We start from the raw sequence: 23,988 nt of genomic DNA, 5'->3' as shown, positions 1-23,988 counted from the left end.
GTTGTCAGGTCCAGTTTAATGCAAGGTGTCATATTCTTCACAGTGTGTTACTTTGTATCTGAGACCTACATGAGAGAAGATTTAGGGGAGCCCCATAAAAATCTGCAATCAGAGGTGTTATGATTCCTTTAATTAGATGCTCAGACCAGAACAGATGATCCTCAGAGACTGAACAACAGAGCTTCCTTAGCCAGAAATTGTCCTGTTGGGTCAGCCAGGAAATAATTGAAGGCCAGTCTCCCACGCGACTGGGAAATGCCTCACTCCTAACATCCTAGGTTGAGCTATTTTGGGCCAAACTCTTGAGAGTTCACATCTCCAATGTCAGTTTCCTATACCCCAAAAGAAGCAGCACGATTTATTCAATAAATGTGGATTAAGAGTCCTTAATATGCTAGGCCCTGGAAAAAGGCAGGGAATCAAAGAAAAGAAAGACAAAAATCTGTTCTCATGGAGTTGATATTATAGTCAGAGAAGAATAAACCGACAAAAAATAAAATAAGTAAAAATAGATAGCATATCATATGCTGGTACTAATGTACATGGTTAAGAGCACAGAACAGATTGCATGTCTCACCACATATGAAGTGTGTGACCTTGGCCTAGTCACCTTTCTGTACCTCAGTTTCTGCATCTGTAAATGAAGAGAATAACAGAGGCTGTCATACAGGATTGTTAGAAGGATTGAGAGAAAGCACTTAGATATCAGCCTGACACATATATTATTAGCTCTTATTATATGAAGAAAAATAAAATTAGCACTGAAGCTAGAGAGTGAAGTTGGTGGCTGTGGAGATGACTGAGGACAATAAGGCTTAGATTTGGAAAACCATGATTTTTGACTCTTGTCTCTGCCGCCTACTCTGTTATCTTAGAAAAAATATGTAACCTCTCTGATTCTCAGTTTTTGTGTTTTTGGTTTTGTCAGTCTGTAAAATAGAGATAATCCTACCAACCATGTGGGTTTGAGATAGAGTGAGTTGGACAGAATGAAATAGCACTGGTAAAGCTCACAGTGGTCCTGCACAGAGAATATGTAATTCACAACTCTGTTTCTTCTTAATCCCTAAACTGTGGTTGACAGAGAGGCCTCTCCTAATCTCCTAGACAGGAATACATTGCTCTGCCATCCCTTATCCATGGGGGATACATTTGTTCCAAGACCCCCAATGGATGCCTGAAACTACAGATGTACTGAATCCTATAGTTTTTCCATATACATACATACTATGATAAAGTTTAGTTTACACGTTAGGCACAGTAAGAGAATATACAGGTTACCAGCATCACTACTCTGGTGCTTTGGGGACATTATTAAGTAAAATAAAGGTTATTTGAACACAAATACTGTTGATACTGGGAGAGTCGGTCTGATAGGTAGCAAATGTAGCGTGGACAAAGGGATGATTCACATCCCAGGCAGGATGGGGCGGCAAGGTGTGAGATTTTATCAGGCTTCTCAGAACAGCATACAATTTAAAACTTATGAGTTGTTTATTTCTGGAATTTTCCATGTAACATTTTCAGACCATGGTTGACCACAGGTATCTGTAATCACAGAAAATGAAACCCTGGATCAGGAGGGACTACTGTATTGAGAAGGCTGTGGGCATTCCCATACGGCCCAAGTCTCTCCAAAGACATGTCCAAAGAGTTGATATCAGCAGCAGTCTTTTACTTTTGTCATTAAACAGAGTTTTCCTCCCCAAATAAGACTCTCTAGGAGTAAAAAGAAACAAAACTATTTTTATTATTACTATTATTATCCCCATTTAAAGATGAAAAACGTAAGTCACAGAGAGATTAACTGGCACAAAGTCATAGAGACAGAATTCTTTGGACATAGGGTTTGAACCAGACAGTATGGCATTTGTTCCATATGTTGTGCTGCCTATTATGTGTCTGGCACATCATAGTCACTCAATAAATACTTGTGTAAATGAATGCATCAAAGTAGAGGCAATGAATAATTAAATCTAGACTACCACATGAATGTAAGTGTGGTACATATCATTACGGAGATGGGTACATAGGGAAAGAATGGGGGAAGCCACCTACATCAGTTTGAAATACAAATTAGGGCTTGAGGACTAAAAATAATTTTCAGTAGCCAGAATGCCCTTTTGATTCCTTTCTTTGATGATTTGAAATACTGACAATTGACCTTTAGAAACAAAAGGGTTTACAGTTGTACACAATAAAAACCATATCTCATATCAAAGACCTTACAATATGGAGATGCTCAAGAACTGCATTTATTCATGGGGTCCTCCTATATAATATATATTCAGGACTTACAGTATTCTGAGTATTATTTTAGGAGAAGGAATAACAAAGCTAAGGCATTATTCCTTCTGATAAAGCAATAGAAGGGAATTTGAAGCCAAAGAATAGCATAAGTAAAGCAAAAATATATGAATAAACAACATAAAAATGCAAGAATTTTGAAATGACTGAGTGTGGAAACACTGATGTCACTCTTACAGAGTTCAGAGCAGCACCTAGGGACCAGTTACCATGGACCTGCTTTCAGTTTAAGCAGCTCCAGCTCTTCAGTTGTTTTCTCCATTCTGCTCTCAACGAGACGAGCTACCGAATAAGAGAAACTGTTGGAGGCATGGGGCACGGCATATTTTCTCCAGCCCTTGAAGTAAACATTCATCCTTGCCAAGCAGAGAAACACTGGACCTAGTGTTCATGTCAAAAATGTATTATATAATAAGTCAGTTCTTGGCTTTCTACAACAGCCTTTTAGGCCATCATCAATGCTTATGGTACAAATTTAAATAGAGATTATGCAAATACCTACAATACAAGGATGCCAACATAAATTCTATGGTGTTTCTCAAAGCACAGCAGTACCAGAAAAGGCATGGCTTTCAATTTAATTGCATTAAAATTGGTCTCTTTTGGCATATTTTCTTGGAAATGAAAGGGAAATAAAATTGTATTTTCTTTTTTGTGTTTTTTTTTTTTCTCAGAATTGCATGATATTATAGAAACAACTCACCACTTGTGAAAAAAGACCCAAACCAATTTCAAAATATTTCATAGATATTAAATATCAGAAATTGAATCTAAGTTCCATAAAATGGTCAGTGAAGAATACACAGAAGAACATAAAATTATCACCTATATTGGATAGGAAATGAGTCCTAGTAATTAAATCTGTGTTGATGGCAAAAGCATTTTGTTCTTTTGAAACATATAAATGACAACTAGTCAACATCTACTGACCATTCTTAATTTTTCTCTTCCAGTATGGTTGTCTCAGGAAATAGGTTTTACAGATATAATGGTTTACATAGTTATACGTTACCACCTGAACACAGCCATGCACACAGACTTGCCAGTATGCATCAAAATGACATTTCAGTTCTTATTTCTTAGGGTCTCTTCCTGCAATCAAACGTAAGTACATTCTTCATCTGTCTTTAGGAAAGCATTTAGCTATAAAAGTCCAGACTCAGCAAGGAATTTCACAATAGAATGATAAAAATATCAAAAGGTATCAAAAGGTAAGAACCTAGTTTTTCATAATACCCTCAGAAAGATTTTCTTCATCTAAAAAATACCATCTCATAAAGAAAGCAAGCTCAATGGTTCAAGCAATAGGTTGAGTTCTTGTATCGCTTTCAAAATATGAGGAACTAGCAGACAAATGTAGTAGCAATAATTTATTTTTGAAGCATGGATAATGTGATTTTCCTACTTTTTTTTCCAAAAGAGAAAACAATCAGCTGAGATTTCAGGACATATAATTGAAAGCTTTTTTCTCCTATAGGCAATATAAAGTAGAAATTGAGACAAACCTATACTAACTAGGATATACTCCACCGCTTTGTAAAAAGTTTCCTTCCTTTTACAAGGCCAGATGGTAAAATGCAAGCACCTACTACACACACAAACACACACACACGCACACGCACATATTTTTTGCCAGTGCTACTAAAGATGGCTGTTATGTTATTTCATAAAAGTGCCTGATTTATTCTCTTTCTGAAGGGTAAGGTGTCCCTTTTGGTTGAATGACTCCAATTTGTGTTGACTCATTCAGCAGAAGAGTTAAATAAAAGAAAACTTTACTCATGATGCCACTGACTTCAAAATCCATTTTATAATCCTTAAAATTTCATTGAAAAACATTCTTTCTCTTTTGTGCTGTCAGAGAAACCTTGCTGCAGTTAGTTACATTTCTAACATCTAGTGCTGCTTCAGTGACAGGGTCTTGCTGATGGAGCCATTCCAACTGGACTGGAAGGCATGGTGCCTGAGCCTCTGTGCTCGTTTGCATGGTGACCTCCTCACTGAAGGTTGATGAGTTGTTTTTTATTTTTCATGTTTCTCAGAGACAGAATGAATACCATAAGCTCTCAGGAGATGATTTTAATTTAAATTATTTAAAATCATTATCACTGGTGAGTTTTACATAACTGTATCCTTCGATGGTATACCAGCATGTGTGATTTTTCTAACTGGAGAGTTAATATATGTGTACACACACACACATACAGCTTTGCTTTAATAAAGCTTGGTAGAGTTACTTCAAAGAGGAACAAACATAATGGAGATAATAATTTTGTGACAATTCTTTCCAACTGGTAACACAGGTAATTTATTTTAGGAACAGTGTATCACAGCCACTATACTGTACCTCCTCACTAGAATTAAAGCCCCAAATCATGATGTAACTTACAAGAAATCAGAGATTGTTCTGTCTTGTTTACCATTGCACCAGCTGCACCTAGAACAGCAACTGGCACACAGTTATTATATGTTTTTTTTCCCAGTCATTAATTCAGTGAGTATTTATTGTTTTGCCTACATGTACAAAATACTGCATACAGAGGTGATAATTAGTAGTGAAGAGACAAAAATGATCTGAGTTTACCATGAGGCAATGGCAGATAGGAACAAAAAAAATCAATTAAAATAAAATGTGATAAGTAATCTGATTGAGAATAGTTATTATAATGTGAATCAATGATTTCACAATTCCTTTAACATATTGCAAAATCCTCTATTAAACTATTCAGGCATGTTTTTGGTATTACGTGATTTATTTTTCTTCCTATGACTTTAGCAAATTCACCTACAAGGTGAATTTCTCATGGTCAATTATGGCCTTGAAAAATATTTTTCTCTCTTCTGGTTTTCTGATTATTATTAAAATTCTTATTAAAATACATGCTTATTCTAAGAACAAGATATAACATTCATAAACATATTTGTACCTAATAAAAGAGCACTTAAATACTTAAAGCAAGTATTAACAGACATAAAGGGAGAAACTGACAGTAATACAATATAGTAAGGAACTTTAAATACCCCACTTACATCAATGGATAGATCATCACACAGAAAAAAAAAAAATAATGAAACAGTGGCCTTAAATGAAACATTAGATCAAATGAACTTAATTGATACCTACAGAATATTTCATCTAAAAACAGCAGAATACACGTTCCTTTCAAGTATACATGGAATTTTCTCCATGATAGATCACATGCTAGGCCATAAAACAAGTCTTAATAAATTTTAAAAGACTGATATCATATCAAGTATCTTTTCTGACAACAATGATAGGAAACTAGAAATCAACTACAGGGAGAAAACCAGAAAAAAATCACAAACACTTGGAGATTAAACAACATGCTACTAGGAAACTAATGGGTTAATGCATAAATCAAAGAGGAAATTAAAAAATACCTTGAGATGAATGAAAACAGGAACAAATATTTCCAAAATTTATGGGGCACAGCCAAAGCAATTCTAAGTAGGAAGTTTATAGCAATACAGGCTTACCTCAATAAATAAGAAAAATCTCAAAAACACTACCTAACTTTCCACCTAAAGGAAAGAAATTAGAGAAAGAAGAACAAACAAAATGCAAAGGCAGAAGAAGGAAGGAAAAAATAAAGATCAGAGTAGAAATAAATAAAATAAAGACCAAAACAACAATAGAAAAGATCAATGTAAGAGATGATTTTTTAAAAAGGTAAACAAATTGATAAACCTTTAGACAGATTTATCAAAAAAATAGAGGGCCAAAATAAATAAAATTAGAAATGAAACAGGGAAAGTTAAAACTGATATCACAGAAATACAAACAATCATAAGATAATACTATGAAGAGTTATATGCCAGCAAATTTGACAACCTAGAATAAATGGATAAATTCCTAGAAACATACAATTCTCCAAGTCTGAATCAGGATGAAATAGAAAATCTGAACAGATCAATGCCTAGTAATGAAAATTTTTTTAAAAAAAGGGAAATAATGAGCTAGAGCCTTAATAATTATTAAAATATATGCATTCTCTATAATTTTAAAAGTTTGATCCATCAACAGATGAATTGAAAAAGAAGATGTGGTAATATATACACAAAGAAATACTACTGAGCCATATAAAGAATGGAATTTTGCTGTTTGCAACAACATGAATGGACTTGGAGGGCATTATGCTAAGTGAAATAAGTCAGACAGAGAAAGACAAATACTGTATGATATCTCCTACATGTGGAATCTAAAAACTACAACAAGCTAGTGAATATAAAAAAAAAGAAGCAGACTCACAGATACAGAGAACAAACTAGTGGTTTCCAGTGGGGAGAGGTAAGTGAGGAGGGGTGAAATAGGAATAGGGGGTTAAGAGATACAAACTATTATCTACAAAGATATATTGGGTAAGGATACAAAGATAAGGATACAGTATATCCTTATACAAAGATAAGGATATATTGTATAACACAGGGAATATAGTCAATATTTTAGAATAACTATAAATGGATTAAAAACTTTTAAAATCGTGAATCACTATAATGTACACCTATACGTTATATCATATTGTACATCAAGTATACTTCAATTAAAATTTTTAATTAAAAAATAAATAAATAAACAAAAGTTTGGTTTTGACACATGAATATACAAACACATCTATTTGTAAGCAATGGCTCTTAAAGATGAACATACATATACCTTTCTCTAAATAACATTATTCCTTAAGTTGCTAAATTGTTTTACATGCATATAAGAATGAATGCAGTAATATTATGTGAAATAGCCAAAATCTAGGAAAGCCCAAAATATACATTATAATAAAAAATGTTTAAGTTTTTATATAATTTTACACAGCAAAGTGAATGAACAAATATTCATACATGGAATAACATAAATAAATCTTAGAAAAATAATTCAAACAATATTGAATAAAAAAAGATAAACTCAGAAGGCTATGACGGTATGATATCAGTTTTATAAAACTGAAAACGGCAAAATCAATTTTATATACTTTAAGTTGTATAATGTTTTTGAAAAGTTTGTTTTTTAAAAAAGCTAGGAAATAGTAAATATAAAATTCACAACAGTGGTTATCTTAAGGAGTTGCAAAGATCAGAAGAAAATACACTAATAGTGACACTGGCATAGATAACGATTTACTTACCAAATTCCATGGTGGGTTTACCAGTAAGTTCTATTATGATGCTTCATAATTTTTACATACATTATATAATGGACATTGCTAATGTTTTGCCCATTTCTCTTCAGATCCCACTTATGTTTCTTTATGCTTCTTTTTAGACTTTTGTATCTTATTGATTATAAAAGCTCTGAAGTATACTGCCTTTGAAGACTGCCATTAGCCTAATAGAATCACTTTGGCTAAATACACCAGAAGAGAACCAGAAGTACCTGAGAGTTCCTTTCTTCCTGGGATGGCCCTCAGCCAATACAGAAAAATCAATGAAAAGAGAAAAATCAATGAAAAGAGAAACTGGTTCTATTGGACATTCCTCCCCTATCTCCTTTGCTGGCTCTAAGACCTCCAACCTTAGAATAAGTTAGGTTCTTAGTCTTTGGTCTTCTTCCCTTGGTTATCTATACCCAGTACTTGCATGAACACATAGACTGTCACGGTTGTATGATCATGATTCTCAAAATCATATCTTTTGCTTAAAACTCCATACCAGACCCCCGACCTGTATATCTGGCTGCCTAATTAACATCTATTGGATGTTCAATGGGCCCTACAATTTCAACAAATCTCACAGTTAGAACCTAGTATGATACTTCTCCTAAACTTACATTCTTACAATGTTCACATTTCAGTATATTCTCCCAGCTCCTATGCCAAACCATCATAAAACTTTGGCACTTCTTCAGGAAAGGGTTAACTCATTAAACCAGGGTTGTTCAAACCCTACACATTCCAAAGAAAGGCTTGTCTTCAGAACTGGTCCTTGGATGGCTCCTAGGAAATAAGCTCTTTACTCTTGTAATATTCTGCTTGATAAGACCATTTTTGTATGCCTCTGACTTTGGGTTATGCTGCACCCATTTTACCAGATAAGTTTGTCCTAACAATGTGATTTATGGTGTATTGGTCAGGGTTCCCCAGAGAAACAGAGCCAATAGGATATATAGAGAGATATATAAGAGGAGACTTACGACAGAAATTTGCTCACCTGGTTATGGAAGCAGAGAGGTCCCATAATCTTTCATCTGCAGGCTGGAGAAACAGGAAAGCCAGTGGTGTAATTCAGTCCGAGTCCAAAGGCCTGAGAATTAGGGAACCGATGGTGTGAGTCCCGATCTGAGTCCCAAATCTCAAGAACCAGGAGTACCAATGTCTGAAGGCAGAAGAAGATGGATGTTTCAGCTCAAGCAGAGAGAGCTAATGTGCCTTTCTCCCCCTTCTTCTATTCAGGCCCTCAACAGATTGGATGATCCTGCTGTCATTGGTGAAGGAGATTTCTTCAACTCAGTCTACTAATTCACAGCCCAATCTCTCCCAGAGACACACTCACAGACAGGTTCAGAAATGTTTACCAGGAATATATCATTGATTGAAAGGGTCAGTATTATAAAACCATCAATTCACCTCTAATTGATCTATATGATAAATACAGTCTCAATCAAAATCAAAGACCAAGAAGAGCCAAGATAATCTTGAAGAAGAAAAATAAAAATGGGAAATAACTGTATAATGAAGTCATTATAAAGCTACAGGATAGACACAGAGAAATAGACCAATGAAATAGATGGTCAACAAAGAGACTCACTTGTATTTGGATGCAGCATAGAAATGATGGTATGTTCAATAAATGTCGATTGGACATCATTTAGAAAAATGTACTTTCACCTATACCTCACAATATACACAGAAATCAATTCTAGATGGATAATAATCTAAATGCTAGAGAAGAAAAGAGGATCTTCTTCAAGGTATCATAGAAGAAAATCTTCATGATTTTAAGGTAATCAAAGTTGGCTTAACCAAGAAAATATTACTAATTGGAAAGGAAATTAGAAATGCTTGTCCATCAAAAAATACCCTTTATAGGATAAAAAAAGCAAACTTAATAGAAAAATGGGTCAGGGACTTGAACAGAGGATATTCAAATGGGTAAAATATACAGAATTTGGAGAACATATGGATCTGACACACTTATGAACTGAAGGTGAGAAGTTAAATTGCTTCTATGATTTGGAAAATTGTTTGGCATTATCCACTAAAAAGTTGAACACATACTTACTCTATGACCCAGCTAGTGATGGGTATATCTGTGGAAGTACATTTTAGGCACAGAGAACTGTGAGTCCAAAGACCTTAAGACAGCTGAATACCTGATGCATTCAAGCAACAACAAAGACGCTGGTGTTTTTTTTTTCCTTCCCTCTCACCCTCCTCCCATTGGAGTGTAAAGGACTCATCTGACCCACCTTGTTCACTGAGGTCTTCCCAGCAGTTAGGTGGATAACATAAAAGCTCACTAAGTGTCCGCAGGAATGAATGAGTGAGAGAATACATCCAGTTTCCTTTTTCTTTTGTTTTTTTGGCTGCACCTTGAGGCATGCGGGATCTTAGTTCTTCTACCAGGATCAAACCTGCATCCCCTGCAGTGGAAACACAGAGTCTTAACCACTGAACCACCAGGGAAGTCCTGAGAATACATCCAGTTTCCTGGCTTTTCATTAGCACATCTCTGTTCTTTTATTAAAAGCATAAATCTTTATAATGATCCAAATAACAAAGAGATGAAAGCTTCTGCCCCAGGTTCATTATTTCTTAAAGTGTTTTTGGTGGATCATTGGTTCCACAAATGCTCACCCAAAAAAAAAAGTCTCACAATAATATGTGGAAACTTTGCTTACTGTGTCTCCCACTTAGAAAATCACACTATTCTTTAGCAGATTAAAATGTTTTTGAAAGCATATAAAATATAAAAGTTGTAGAATCGAGAAGTTCTTGCAACTAAAACATACTCCCGTTATAACTATTCAAGTATTTTCCAGATGGAGTTGACCCTGGAACCATTTTTACTTAATGTCTCTTAACATTCTCAGGAAGCCAATGCTCTACCATGAACTTGGGGAAATTAGGAGAACACTGATAAACAAGCCTTGCTCTGAAGAGTTCTGCTGAGGTGATGCAGAGTAAAGATCAAAGATGACTCTAAGAAGAAACATGTAACATGATGAGGAGTCAAAAGGACCTCTCTTCTTGTCCTTCTCCTTTGGAGAGGTTTTAGGAGTCACATGGCTTAAAAAGGGGAAAATGGGTAAATGCAGCACAGAACAAAAAAGTAAATGAAACATAGTGGCAGGATTCCCACAGAGCCAGTTCTAAAACCCTGCATGTTTTCAGTAACCATAAAAACATCTGAATTCAAGCCGAAAGTGCCACGTTCCATTGAGACAGCACCAAGTGCTTGGTGTCTTCTCCTGGAATTCTTGTTTAACACACCAAGAACGCAGATTTTTTTTTTTTTTTAATAGCCAAAATAAAACATAAAGGACAAAAAGGAGTGGGAGAATCACTGGCGATTCTCCCCATATCTGACTATTTGTTGTGTGGCTGAAAGAGCATTTGGGTGACCAATGACTCCTATATTTCTCCTTTTCTCATAATGTGACTCAGAAATTGGTCCCACATTTCACAAGTGTTCCCCATATATTTTCAAGTCCAATATTGCCTTTTCTGAGATGTGACTCTGGTTACATTCAGAATCAAGGCCTCCCTATAAGATTAAGCATTCTTAATACCAAGCTTTGCTACCAGAAAAAAAAAAAGAGAAAAACTTTCTATTTTACTCAGCATTACATAAACAAGTCGTATCTAATTCTCTGAAGTGAAAGTGCCATAAAAGATATACACATATACGTTTTCTCAGGTGAATTGGTGCCATAAAGCTGTATTACAGATATGAATCATGCTTTTCTGCAGTAATATTTGGGGCTATACAAATACTGTTTAGAGACATTTTGGCTTCTTCTACCTTTGCAGGATAAGATATTAAAGGAAATTATTACTATATTTTATTGAAGTTAAAACTGCTGGGTTATAGCATTTTTAATATGGTAACCTAGGCCAAATACTGAATCTAGCATTTATTTTATTGCTTTTGACATGTCTTGTTTAAAGGCTCTAAGAAATGAAAAATTCCAATGAAAGTCACATTGAATTTTATTGATATAATTTCTATAAAGTAAAATCTCCATAAAAATTTATGTCACTTCATTAAATGAGACGATAGGAAATGGAATTATTCTTGGAGAAATTTTTATATGGTCAATCTGGTACAATTAAACTATCATCTAGTAGATATCTTTATACTACTGGAAATTACAGGATGTGTTTTCAGAAGTGTTTGGTTGATGTCTTTTTATTCTACAGAGAACTTAATGACAGTTATTACAACATGCCACACTACACTGATTGTACTAAAGCAATTCAATAATATACAGTTAAAACATTATCTAGGATCTATAAAGAATATAGAAATTCTCCTATCTTCCCATGGTTCAATGGTTCTGAAAGGTGTCTGTATGTTATGTGATAAGGAAAATTGTTATGCTATTAAAAGTTCTATAGAGAGCTGTTGCTGTAATCCCATTAAATGTTGGATGTATATTATGTTGAACTGTATTAAAAATTAAGTTAGTAGACATAAACAGTGAAATTCCACAGTTTGCCTCCAATCAAACTTATTGTGCATTTATCTATCAAACAGGTAATTTCTTGGGCTTCCCTGGTGGCGCAGTGGTTGAGAGTCTGCCTGCTGATGCAGGGGACACGGGTTCGTGCCCTGGTCTGGGAGGATCCCACATGCCGCGGAGCGACTAGGCCCGTGAGCCATGGCCGCTGAGCCTGCGCGTCCGGAGCCTGTGCTCCGCAACGGGAGAGGCCACAACAGTGAGAGGCCCACTTACCGCAAAATTAAAAACAAACAAACAAACAAAACAGGTAATTTCTTATTGGCTTATAACTGGCTACTTTTGCCTGTTAAGGAAAACTTCTCTTATGTATCTGACCTATGATATCAACGTCTTAAGGATATGTGTTCTCTTCTTTCTATGTATGTTCTTTCTGGACAATGTCATCCACCATTTTGACAGAATAAAAATGTCTCCAACATTTCCTAACTAGATCTTTATCATGAAATCCAAAAACTACTTGTCTAAATTCACTGGACAACTCCCCTTGCTCGTCCTATAAACACACCAAATTCAATTTCTTGCAACCAAATTTATTAAGGCAATCAGTGCTTGGCCCAGATGTCAGAGTGTATTCATTGGTCAGACAATTGACTAGATATGTAGAGTTATCTTGCCCTGCCTCTTAAGGGGAAGCTGGATACTTTTCTGTCCCCAACTGGGGTCATTTAGAATATACTCAGAAGTATCAGCCTCTAGAGTTATGTTACCAGATTCAGCAAAGAGAACACAGGATACCCAATTAATTTTGGATTTGGGATAAACTACAAATATGTATACATATATTTAGCATAAGTGTCCCATACTTTGCAAAATACTTAGAATAAAAATATTTATTATCTGACATTAAAAATTACCTGGACATCCTTTGTTTTATCTGGCAATCCTAACTTTAAAGACAACCTGCATATATGCTCTTGGATTGGTTTCTAGGTAAAGCAGAAATGAACAAGGAAGACGTTTGTTTTCTTGGCTTAGGTTACAAATAGTATTGCCTACATTTCAAACCCTTTCCATAATTGTGCTGAACTCTTTATAACTACATCTTTCCTAACTTTTTTTTTTTTTTTTTTTGGCAGTACGTGGGCCTCTCACTGTTGTGGCCTTTCCCGTTGCAGAGCACAGGCTCCGGACGCGCAGGCTCAGTGGCCATGGCTCATGGACCCAGCCGCTCCGCGGCATGTGGGATCCTCCCGGACCGGGGCACGAACCCACGTCCCTGCATCGGCAGGCGGACTCTCAACCACTGCGCCACCAGGGAAGCCCAAAATCTTTCCTAACTTTTATTGATTATTTTGATAATAGTTTAGATAATGGTTACAAAATATTTTCCATCTTAAGATTATATTTCATTATTCAGGAATGAATTTTATTTCCTTTCCCAAATTTATTCCTCTTTCAAGTTCATCCAGAAACTGGCAAGTAGAAGGATCCCCAGCATATTTAACAATCAATTTAATCCCATCGCATTTGTTATTTAAAAGGACCCAAAACTTGTTGAAAAGTCTCTATTCTGACACTCAATTCTCTATATCTTTAAATAAAAAATTGAATATGCCTAGAACAAATTCAACATCTCTTCTATTTCCTTTTTGTTCTCCACACACTTTACTGCTCCCGTCTTTGTAACTTTTAACATTTTGATCATTATGCTTCCACTTCAATGCAGCCTACGTACTCGAGTATTTGCATAATTTCCTTCTATCCCAATGACATACACTGCTGTAAAAAGTTCTAAAATTCCAGCTTCTAATAACTCTCTTCAGCCCTGACTGATTACTGTACCTCTAATATCAACCACTCACATTGACATTTAAATCTGTGTCATCACTGACTTTTAGTTGCTTTCTCTGTGGAATCTTACTTGTACAACTAGTTTACAAGATCACTTTGACTTTTGATACAACACCACACAGAGCAAAATGTCAACTCCAAAAAATTCTCCAAGAATGAGCTATTTTTTCACTTCTTGTGATATTTTGAAACAAAAAAGCATTAGAACAGGTAGTTAGGAGTTATATTTGCTTTGAGATTATATTTACAAACATGTAATAGGTGCAAATTAACAGCAATGCACTTAAACTACTGCTGCCTTTTCAGTAATTCTATCATGTTGCTCAAGGAAACGATGACATACACTGATTTTAGGAATTTTTGAAATGAAGAAAAATATAAGAAAAAATAAAATACTTATAAATCTCTTCTTCCACTCTATTCCATGTGAAGTAATTGATCAACTTCTCTTCTCCTCTGACTATGCAATATTAAGACCAACACTTACATAAAAGTTTTAACCTTTTTTTCACATGGAATTACATTGTGAGCATGTTTCCATTTTATTAAATTATTTGGATACATGGGGTTGAATAAGTTGTGTAGTGATCTTTAATAAAGATAAATAACTATTATCTATAAGATTTTTGAAGATGTAGCTTTGACTACAATTCTGAATAATTCCTTATTAGAATGATAAATACCTGGTCAAAAGTTATGCTTTACTTAAACCTTCTGATGCATATTTACAAATTTATTTCCAGAAGGCTTGTAGCAATTACATTCTCACCAGTAGTCCATTTTAACAAGTCAGATAAATAATATTTTGTTCAGCATTTAACAATTTTTATGTGAAATAGCATATTATTATTAATTTTTTATTTATTTATTTATTTTGCGTTACACGGGCCTCTCACTTTTGTGGCCTCTCCCATTGCGGAGCACAGGCTCTGGACGTGCAGGCTCAGTGGCCATGGCTCACGGGCCCAGCTGCTCCACGGCATGTGGGATCCTCCCGGACCAGGGCACGAACCCGTGTCGCCTGCATCGGCAGGTGGACTCTCAACCACTGTGCCACCAGGGAAGCCCGCCTTCATTTTTTAAAGATAGTTTTGCTGGATATAATATACGTGGTTGACAGTTCTTTGTCTCCTTTCAGTGCTTCTTTATATGCAGTTCTAATGTCTTCTGGCCTTTACTGTTTCTGCTAAAAAGTTATCTGTTAATCTTTTTGCCCCCCCAGTATAAATAATGATTCATTCTTCTCTCACCACTTTCAAGATTTTCATCTTATATTTGGCTTTCAACATTTTTAAGAGTGGATATTTGTTCATTTATTCTTCCCGGAGTGCACTAAGACTAATAGATGTGCCAATTAATATTTTTTTAAAAACTTTGGGGAGTCTGTAGCCATTATTTTTTTGAGTATTTTTTCTTCTCCTTTCTCTATCTCCTCTTTTTCTTGTATACTATTACACATATATTGGCGCACTTAACATTCTCTGACATTTCTCTGAGGCTCTGTTCCATTTCTCTTCATCCTTTTTTACATCTGTTCTTCTGATTGCATAATCTCTGTTGATCTCAAGTTTGCTAATCTTCCTTCTGCCAGTTCGCATCTAGTAATAAGCCCCTCTAGTGAAATTTTCATTTCAGTTATTGTACATTTCAATTCCAAAATTTCCATTTGTTTCTTTTAAAAATAATTTATATCTCTTTATCAATAACCTTTTTTTGATGTGGCATTGCTCTCATACTCTTCTTTACATCTTTAATCATGGATTCTTTTATTTCTTTTAACATATTTATAATGGCTACAATGAAGTCTTTATTAAATCTGACATATGATCATTCTCACTAGCAATTTTTGTTGTCTTCTTTTCTCCCCAAACATATAGGTTATACTTACTTGCTTCATAATATTTGCTGGAAAGTAAACATATTAGGTGATATTTTGTAGCAATTCTGAGTACTGTTCCTTGCATACAAGCACACACCGCCCCATCCCTGACTCCAGGGGGCTCAGAGTAATCCTCATTTGACAGTGGTTCTGGCAGGGCTGTCTTGGGTTGTCTCTTTCCATGGTGACACACAACTTGATTTTTACTTAAGGACTTCCTAACACCTCTTTCTTAAATAGAATCTGTGACTTAGAGCTCTTTCAGTTGTAATCCACTGTTATTATACTGTAGCGTTGTTCGTGAGGAGAAAAGGTCTGAAAGGGGAAATAGTCTATAATGTTTTAGAGGACCTGAGTTCCTGGGCTGTGACCTTCAGATTTGTGAGTTAGCCTTTTTTCACTTTCCCTTAGGTGAGATAGAAAGGATATAGCAGCTGAAGGTGGCTAATTGCCATCTTCCCAGGGAGATATGGCCTGGTGAAGTCATTTCTCTGGGAAGGTAGGCCTTTGTTACGGAGAATACTCTGGGGTATTTCAAAATTGTGATTTTTCCTCCCTCGATCTGAAATACAAAGGGAGTTTTTTGGAACTTCACAGTTAAATTAGACCTAAATATAACCTATCATTTTTATCCCTAAACAGAGGCCCCGCACCATGCTTGAATGTAACCCTACCTAGGCACCGCCCCATGCTCAAAGATCAACTCCCCACCTGCCGACGTCCCGCCGCACCCTAAACAGCCCCCTACTGCCCAAGTTCCACCCCCAACCCCTGCCTAAGTTCCACTCCCCCGCCTAAACTCTGCCCCCATAGCCAAGGCTTTTTTTTTTCTCTTTAAGATTTGGATTCTGTTTTACCTTGTTGATTCATTGTTGTCGATTCTTTCATATTTTTACTTTTCCTAATAAATCTTCTATTCTTCTAATTTTATTTTATTCTCTTTTTTTTTTTTTGTGGTACACGGGCCTCTCACTCTTGTGGTCTCTCCCGTTGTGGAGCACAGGCTCCAGACGTGCAGGCTCAGCGGCCATGGCTCACGGGCCCAGCTGCTCCGCGGCATGTGGGATCCTCCCAGACTGTGGCACGAACCCATGTCCCCTGCATCAGCAGATGGACTCAACCACTGCCCCACCAGGGAAGCCTTATTTTATTCTTTATACTTTGTTATTTTCTCTCCTTTTGGTTTGTTCCCCCCTTCTTTTTTCTTTTTTCTTATTTCTCTGTAGTTTTATTTTACCTTGTTGCAGTTGTTTCAATTATAGTTTTAGTTTTCCTAATATATTTTTTATCTTTCTAATTTTGTTTTTTATTCCTTGTTATTGTACTCCTCCTTTTTTTCTTTTTATCTTTTTTTTGTTTTTTTTTCCCCACACCACAGAGCTTGCGGGATCTTGGTTCCCAGGCTAGATGTCAGACCCGAGCTCCTGTGGTGGGAGCTCCAAGTCCAAACCACTGGACTAACAGAGAACCTCAGACCCCAGGGAATATCAATCAGAGTGAGGCTTCCCAGAGGTCCTCATCTCAGCACTAATACCCAGCTCTATCCAACTGCCTGCAAACTCCAGTGCTGGACGTCTCAGGCCAAACAACCAGTAAGACAGGAATACAGCACCACCCATGAAGAAAAAAAACAAACAAAAGGAAACCACAAAAAAATATGTTACAGATGAAGGAGCAATATAAAAACGTACAAAACGAATAGATAAAGATGTAATGAAGACAAAATATGCAACCTACCTAGTAATGGTAGTAAACATGATCCAAAATCCAGAAACAGCATGGAGAAAATACAAGAAACATTTAACAAAAATCTAGAAGAACTAAAGAGCAAACAAACAGTGATGAATAACACAATTATTGAAATTAAAAATACTCTAGAAGAAATCAATAACAGAATAACTGAGGCAGAAGAACAGATAAATAAGCCAGAAGATAAAATGGTGGAAATAACTGCCAGGGAGCAGAATAAAGAATAAAGAATGAAAAGAACTGAGGACAGTCTCAGAGACCTCTGGGAAAACATGAAACACACCAACATTCGAATTATATGGGTCCCAGAAAAAGAAGAGAAAAAGAAAGGGTCTGAGAAAATATTAAAAGAGATCATAGTCGAAAACTTCCCTAACATGGGAAAGGAAATAGTCAGGTCCAGGAAGTACAGACAGTACCACACAGGATAAACCCAAAGAGAAACACAAAAAGGCACATACTAATCAACCTATCAAAAATTAAATACAAAGAAAAAATATTAAAAGCAGCAAGGGAAAAGCAACAAATAACATACAAGGGGATCCCCATAAGGTTAACAGCTGATCTTTCAGCAAAAACTCTGCAAGCCAGAAGGGAGTGGCAGGACATATTTAAAGTGATGAAAGGGAAAAGATTACTCTACCTTCCAAGTATTTGAATACAGTCTGAATCTCATTCAGATTCGATGGAGAAATTAAAACCTTTACAGACAAGCAAAAGCTAAGGGAATTCAGCACTACCAAACCAGCTTTACAACAAACGCTAAAGGAACTTCTCTAGCAAGGAAACACAAGAGAAGGAAAAGACCTACAACTAAACCAAAACAATTAAGAAAATGGTAATAGGAACATACATATTAATAATTACCTTAACTGTAAATAGATTAAATGATCCAACCAAAAGACAAAGACTGGCTGAACAGATACAAACACAAGACCCATACATATGCTGTCTACAAGAGACCCACTTCAATTCTAGGAACACATACAGACTGAAAGAGAGGGGATGGAAAAAGATATTCCATGCAAATGGAAATCAAAGGAAAGCTGGAGTAGCAATTCTCATATGAAACAAAATAGACTTTAAAATAAAGACTATTACAAGAGACTAAAAACGATACTACATAGTGATCAAGGGATCAATCCAAGAAGATATAACAATGGTAAATATTTATGCACCCAATACATAAGGCAAATGCCAACAGCCATAAAAGCAGAAATCAAGAGTAACACAGTAATAGCAGGGGACTTTACATCCAAATTCACCAATGGGCAGATCATCCAAAATGAAAATAAATAAGGAAATATAAGCTTTAAATGACTCATTAAACAAGATGGACTTAACTGATATTTATATGACATTCCATCCAGAAACAACAGAATACACTTTCTTCTCAAGTGCTCATGGAACATTCTCCAGGACAGATCATATCTTGGGTCACAAATGAAGCCTTGGTAAATTTAAGAAAATTGAAATTGTATCAAGTATCTTTTCTGGCCACAGTGCTATGAGACTAGATATCAATTACAGGAAAAAAACTGTAAAAAATACAAACATATGGAGGCTAAAGAGTGGGTTATGTTACTAAATAACCAAGAGATAACTGAGGAAATCAAAGAGGAAATCAAAAAATACCTAGAAATAAATGACAATGACAACACAACGACCCAAAACCTATGGGGTGTAGCAAAAGCAGTTCTAAGAGGGAAGTTTATAGCAATACAATCCTACCTCAAGAAACAAGAAAAATCTTAAATAAACAACCTAACCTTACACCTAATGCAATTAGAGAAAGAAGAACAAAAAAACCCCACCAAAGTTAGCAGAAGGAAAGAAATAATAAAAATCAGATCAGAAATAAATGAAAAAGAAATGAAGGAGAGAATAGCAAAGATCAATAAAACTAAAAGCTGGTTCTTTGAGAACATAAACAAAATTGATAAACCATTAGCCAGAGTCATCAAGAAAAAAAGAGAGAAGACTCAAATCAAGAGAATTAGAAATGAAAAAAAGGTAACAACTGACACTAGAGAAATACAAAGGATCGTGAGAGATTACTGCAAGCAACTATATGCCAATAAAATGGACAACTTGGAAGAAATGGACAAATTCTTAGAAAAGCTCAATCCTCCAAGTCTGAACTAGGAAGATAATATAAACAGGCCAATCACAAGCACTGAAATTGAAACTGTGATTAAATATCTTCCAACAAACAAAAGCCCAGAACCAGATGGCTACACAGGTGAATGCTATCAAACATTTAGAGAAGAGCTAACACCTATCCTCAAACTCTTCCAAAATATAGCAGAGGGAGGAACACTCCCAAACTCATACTATGAGGCCACCATCACCCTGATACCAAAACCAGACAAAGATGTCACAAAGAAAGAAAACTACGGGCCAATATCCCTGATGAACATAGATGCAAAAATTCTCAACAAAATAATAGCAAACAGAATCCAACAGCACATTAAAAGGATCACACACCATGGTCCAGTGGAAATTATCCCAGGAATTCAAGGATTCTTCAATATATGCAAAACAATCAATGTGATACACCATATTACCAAATTGAAGGAAAAAAACATATGATAATCTCAGTAGATGCAGAAAAAGCTTTCAACAAGATTCAACACACATTTATGATAAGAACTCTCCAGAAAGTAGGCATAGAGGTAATTTACCTCAACATAATAAAGGCCATATATGACAAATCCACAGCCAACATCATTCTCAATGGTGAAAAACTGAAACCATTTCCTCTAAGATCAGGAGCAGGAAGGGGTTGCCCACTCTCAACACTATTATTCAACATAGTTTTGGAAGTTTTAGCCATAGCAATCAGAGAAGAAAAGAAAGAAAAGGAATCCAAAGTGGAAAAGAAGAAGTAAAGCTGACACTCTTTGCAGATGACTTGATACTATACATAGTGAATACTAAGGATGCTACCATAGGATTGCTAGAGCTAATCAATGAATTTGGTAGAGTAGCAGGATACAAAACCGATGCACAGAGATCTCTTGCATTCCTATACACTAATGATGAAAAATCTGAACGAGAAATTAAGGAAACACTCCCATTTACCAATGCAACAAAAAGAATAAAATACCTAGGAATAAACCTACATAAGGAGTCAAAAGACCTGTATGGAGAAAACTATAAGATGCTGATGAAAGAAATTAAACATGATACGAACAGATGGAGAGATATACCGTCGTGGAATGGAAGAATCAACATTGTGAAAATGACTATACTACCCAAAGCAATCTACAGATTCTGTGAAATCCCTATCAAATTACCAATGGCATTTTTCACAGATGTAGAATAAAAAATTTCACAATTTGTATGGAAACACAAAAGTCCCCGAATAGCCAAAGCTATCTTTTTTTTTTGCAGTATGTGGGCCTCTCACTGTTGTGGCCTCTCCCGTTGTGGAGCACAGGCTCCAGACATGCAGGCTCAGCGGCCATGGCTCACCGGCCCAGCCACTCCGCGGCATGTGAGATCTTCCTGGACCCGGGCACAAACCGGCGTCCCCTGCATCAGCAGGCGGACTCTCAACCACTGCACCACCAGGGAAGCCCGCCAAAGCAATCTTGAGAAAGAAAAACAGAGCTGGAGGAATCAGGCTCCCTGACTTCAGACTATCCTGCAAAGCTACTGTAATCAGGACCTTATGGTTCTGGCACAAAAACAGAAATATAGATCAATGGAACAGGATAGAAAGCCCCGAGATAAACCCATGAACATATGGTCACCTTATATTTGATAAAGGAGGCAAGAATATACAATGGAGAAAAGACAGCCCTTTCAATATGTGGTGCTGGGGAAACCGGACAGCTACATGTAAAAGAATGAGGGCTTCCCTGGTGGCGCAGTGGTTGAGGGTCCGCCTGCCGATGCAGGGGACATGGGTTTGTGCCCCGGTCTGGGAGAATCCCACATGCCGTGGAGCGGCTGAGCCCGTGAGCCATGGCCGCTGGGCCTGCGCGTGTGGAGCCTGTGTGCTGCAACGGGAAAGGCCACAACAGTGAGAGGTCCGCATACCGCAAAAACAACAGGAAAAAAATGAAATTAGAACACTCGCTAACACCATACACAAAAATAAACTCAAAATGGAATAAAGACCTAAATGTAAGCCCAGACACTCTAAAACTCTTAGAAGAAAACCTAGGCAGAACACTCTATGATATAAATCACAGCAAGATCCCTTTTGACCCACCTCCTAGAGAAAAGGAGAGAAAAGCAAAAATAAACAAATGGGACCTAATGAAACTTAAAAGCTTTTGCACAGCAAAGAAAACCATAATCAAGAGAAAAAGACAGCCCTCAGAATGGGAGAAAGTACTTGCAAATGAAGCAACTGACAGAGGATCAATCTCCAAAATATACAAGCAGCTCCTGCAGCTCAATATCAAAAAAACAAACAACCCAATCCAAAAATGGGCAGAAGACCTAAATAGACATTTCTCCAAAGAAGATATACAGGTTGCCAACAAACACATGGAAGGATGCTCAACATCACTAATCATTAGAGAACTGCAAATCGAGACTACAATGAGGTATCACCTCACACCAGTCAGAATGTGCATTATCAAAAAATCTACAAACAATAAATGCTGGAGAGGGTGTGGAGAAAAGAGAACCCTCTTGCACTGTTGGTGGGAATGTAAATTGATACAGCCACTATGGAGAACAGTATGGAGGTTCCTTAAGAAACTAAAAATAGAACTGCCATATGACCCAGCAATCCACTATTGGGCATATACCCTGAGAAAACCACAATGCAAAAAGAGTCATGTACCACTATGTTCTTGCAGCACTATTTACAATAGCCAGGACATGGAAGCAACCTAAGTGTCCATGAACAGATGAATGGATAAAGAAGATGTGGCACATATATACAATGGAATATTACTCAGCCATAAAATGGAACGAAATTGAGTTATCTGCAGTGAGGTGGATGGACCTAGAGTCTGTCATACAGAGTGAAGTAAGTCAGAATGAGAAAAACAATTACCGTATGCTAACACATATATATAGAATCTAAATAAATAAATAAATAAATAAATAGATAGATAAATATATATATATGGTTCTGTCAAACCTAGGGGCAGGACAGTAATAAAGACACAGATGTACAGAATGGACTTGAGGACGCAGGGAGGGGAAAGGGTAAGCTGGGACAAAGTGAGAGAGTAGCATTGACATATATACACTACCAAATGTAAAATAGATAGCTAGTGGGAAGCAGCTGCATAGAAGAGGGAGATCACCTTGGTGCTTTGCGACCACTTAGAGAGGTAGGATAAGGAGGGTGGGAAGGAAATGCAAGAGGGAGGGTATACGGTGATATACGTATGCATATAGCTGATTCACTTTATTATATATATATATTATATATATAATTATTATAAAATTATATATATTTATATAATTATTATATAATTATAATATTATATTATAATATATATAAATATTATTATATATAATAATATATATTATATTATTATATATATAAATAAATATAATAAACAATATAAATAAATATACAGGTATATTTATTTTTCTAGACACTCAAGGAATACCAAACTAGCTGCATTCTGATGGATATACAGTGGGAGCATAGGTTATCTCTCCTAATATCCTTTTTTTTTCCTCCTTCTTTGTCTCCAAGTCCTTTTCTGTTTATCCTCTTGCCCCACAGCCATCAGACTGGTAAATACACATTCCAGTTCACTTTACCATTTACTTCTTTATGCTTTATAATCGTTTTATTATTAGGGGAAACATTTTCATTCCCGTTTCAGGAGTCTGGGGATCTGGATTATACAGAAAACTTCATTTTTCATATTTTTCAATAGTTGGATGGAAAAACAATAAAACATCAACTTCTCCCAAATTATTACATAAGGCTAATGCAATTCTAATTAGAATATCTTTGTTTTCTTTTGTTGAATGAGAGCATATTTAATATTTTCTGATATAATAAATTTATGTACTTATCTAATCCAGTTCAAGTAAATTTAGCCACGAAGAACCAAGAAAAATATTTAAAAGAACAGCAGTTTGTATTTATTGGGGGAAATTAACCTTATCAGAAATAAGAAAATAAACTACTGTAATCAAATAAATATAATTTGTGAATAGTATTTGACAAAGCACTATAAAATAGAAACATCAGAAATAGATTTAATAATCAGTACAGTTTAGTATAAGATATAGGTCATAGTATAATGCAATTATAAGGTGACTAATTTAATAAATTGTGTAAAATAACTAGATACCCATCTGAATATCCATAAAACAATGTCCAAAATATATTAAAGTTCTAAATATAAATATTAAAAAACACATATCTACAAACTACGAGTGCTGTCTAGGGCATGAGAAATTTCTTACAAAGATGGGAAATAAAAAACTGTGCAGGAGGGGAGAGGCAGCACGTTGAAAGGAAAGCCTCTGGAGTGTGGATTTCCGGAGTTTGGAGGTAGGGTCCTGAGTGAGGGTGTGTGGATGGGGTTTAGGCCCAGCACGTTGGAGGGGGTCTCTGAGTGTAGAGGTA

General features: G+C 36.0%; 1 long non-coding RNA gene across 2 annotated transcripts; it reads right to left on the bottom strand.

The window, feature by feature from the left end:
- Positions 1-578: 578 nt before the first annotated feature.
- Positions 579-9,886, bottom strand: LOC141277888 (uncharacterized). 2 transcript variants are annotated; one of them, XR_012329759.1, is made up of 4 exons: positions 9,728-9,886; positions 8,470-8,634; positions 4,697-4,756; positions 579-634 (listed from the first exon to the last, which is right to left on the bottom strand). It is a non-coding gene; the product is annotated as an uncharacterized lncRNA (long non-coding RNA). The 2 variants fall into 2 exon arrangements; XR_012329760.1 differs by lacking the exon at positions 4,697-4,756 and having other exon boundaries at positions 620-634.
- Between the last annotated feature and the right edge of the window lie 14,102 nt (positions 9,887-23,988).

The sequence above is a fragment of the Tursiops truncatus genome, chromosome 2 (assembly GCF_011762595.2).
Source record: "Tursiops truncatus isolate mTurTru1 chromosome 2, mTurTru1.mat.Y, whole genome shotgun sequence".
NCBI lineage: Eukaryota > Metazoa > Chordata > Mammalia > Artiodactyla > Delphinidae > Tursiops > Tursiops truncatus.
The sequence above is the reverse complement of the archived record's forward strand: the minus strand, read 5'-3'. Positions and strand labels throughout refer to the sequence as shown.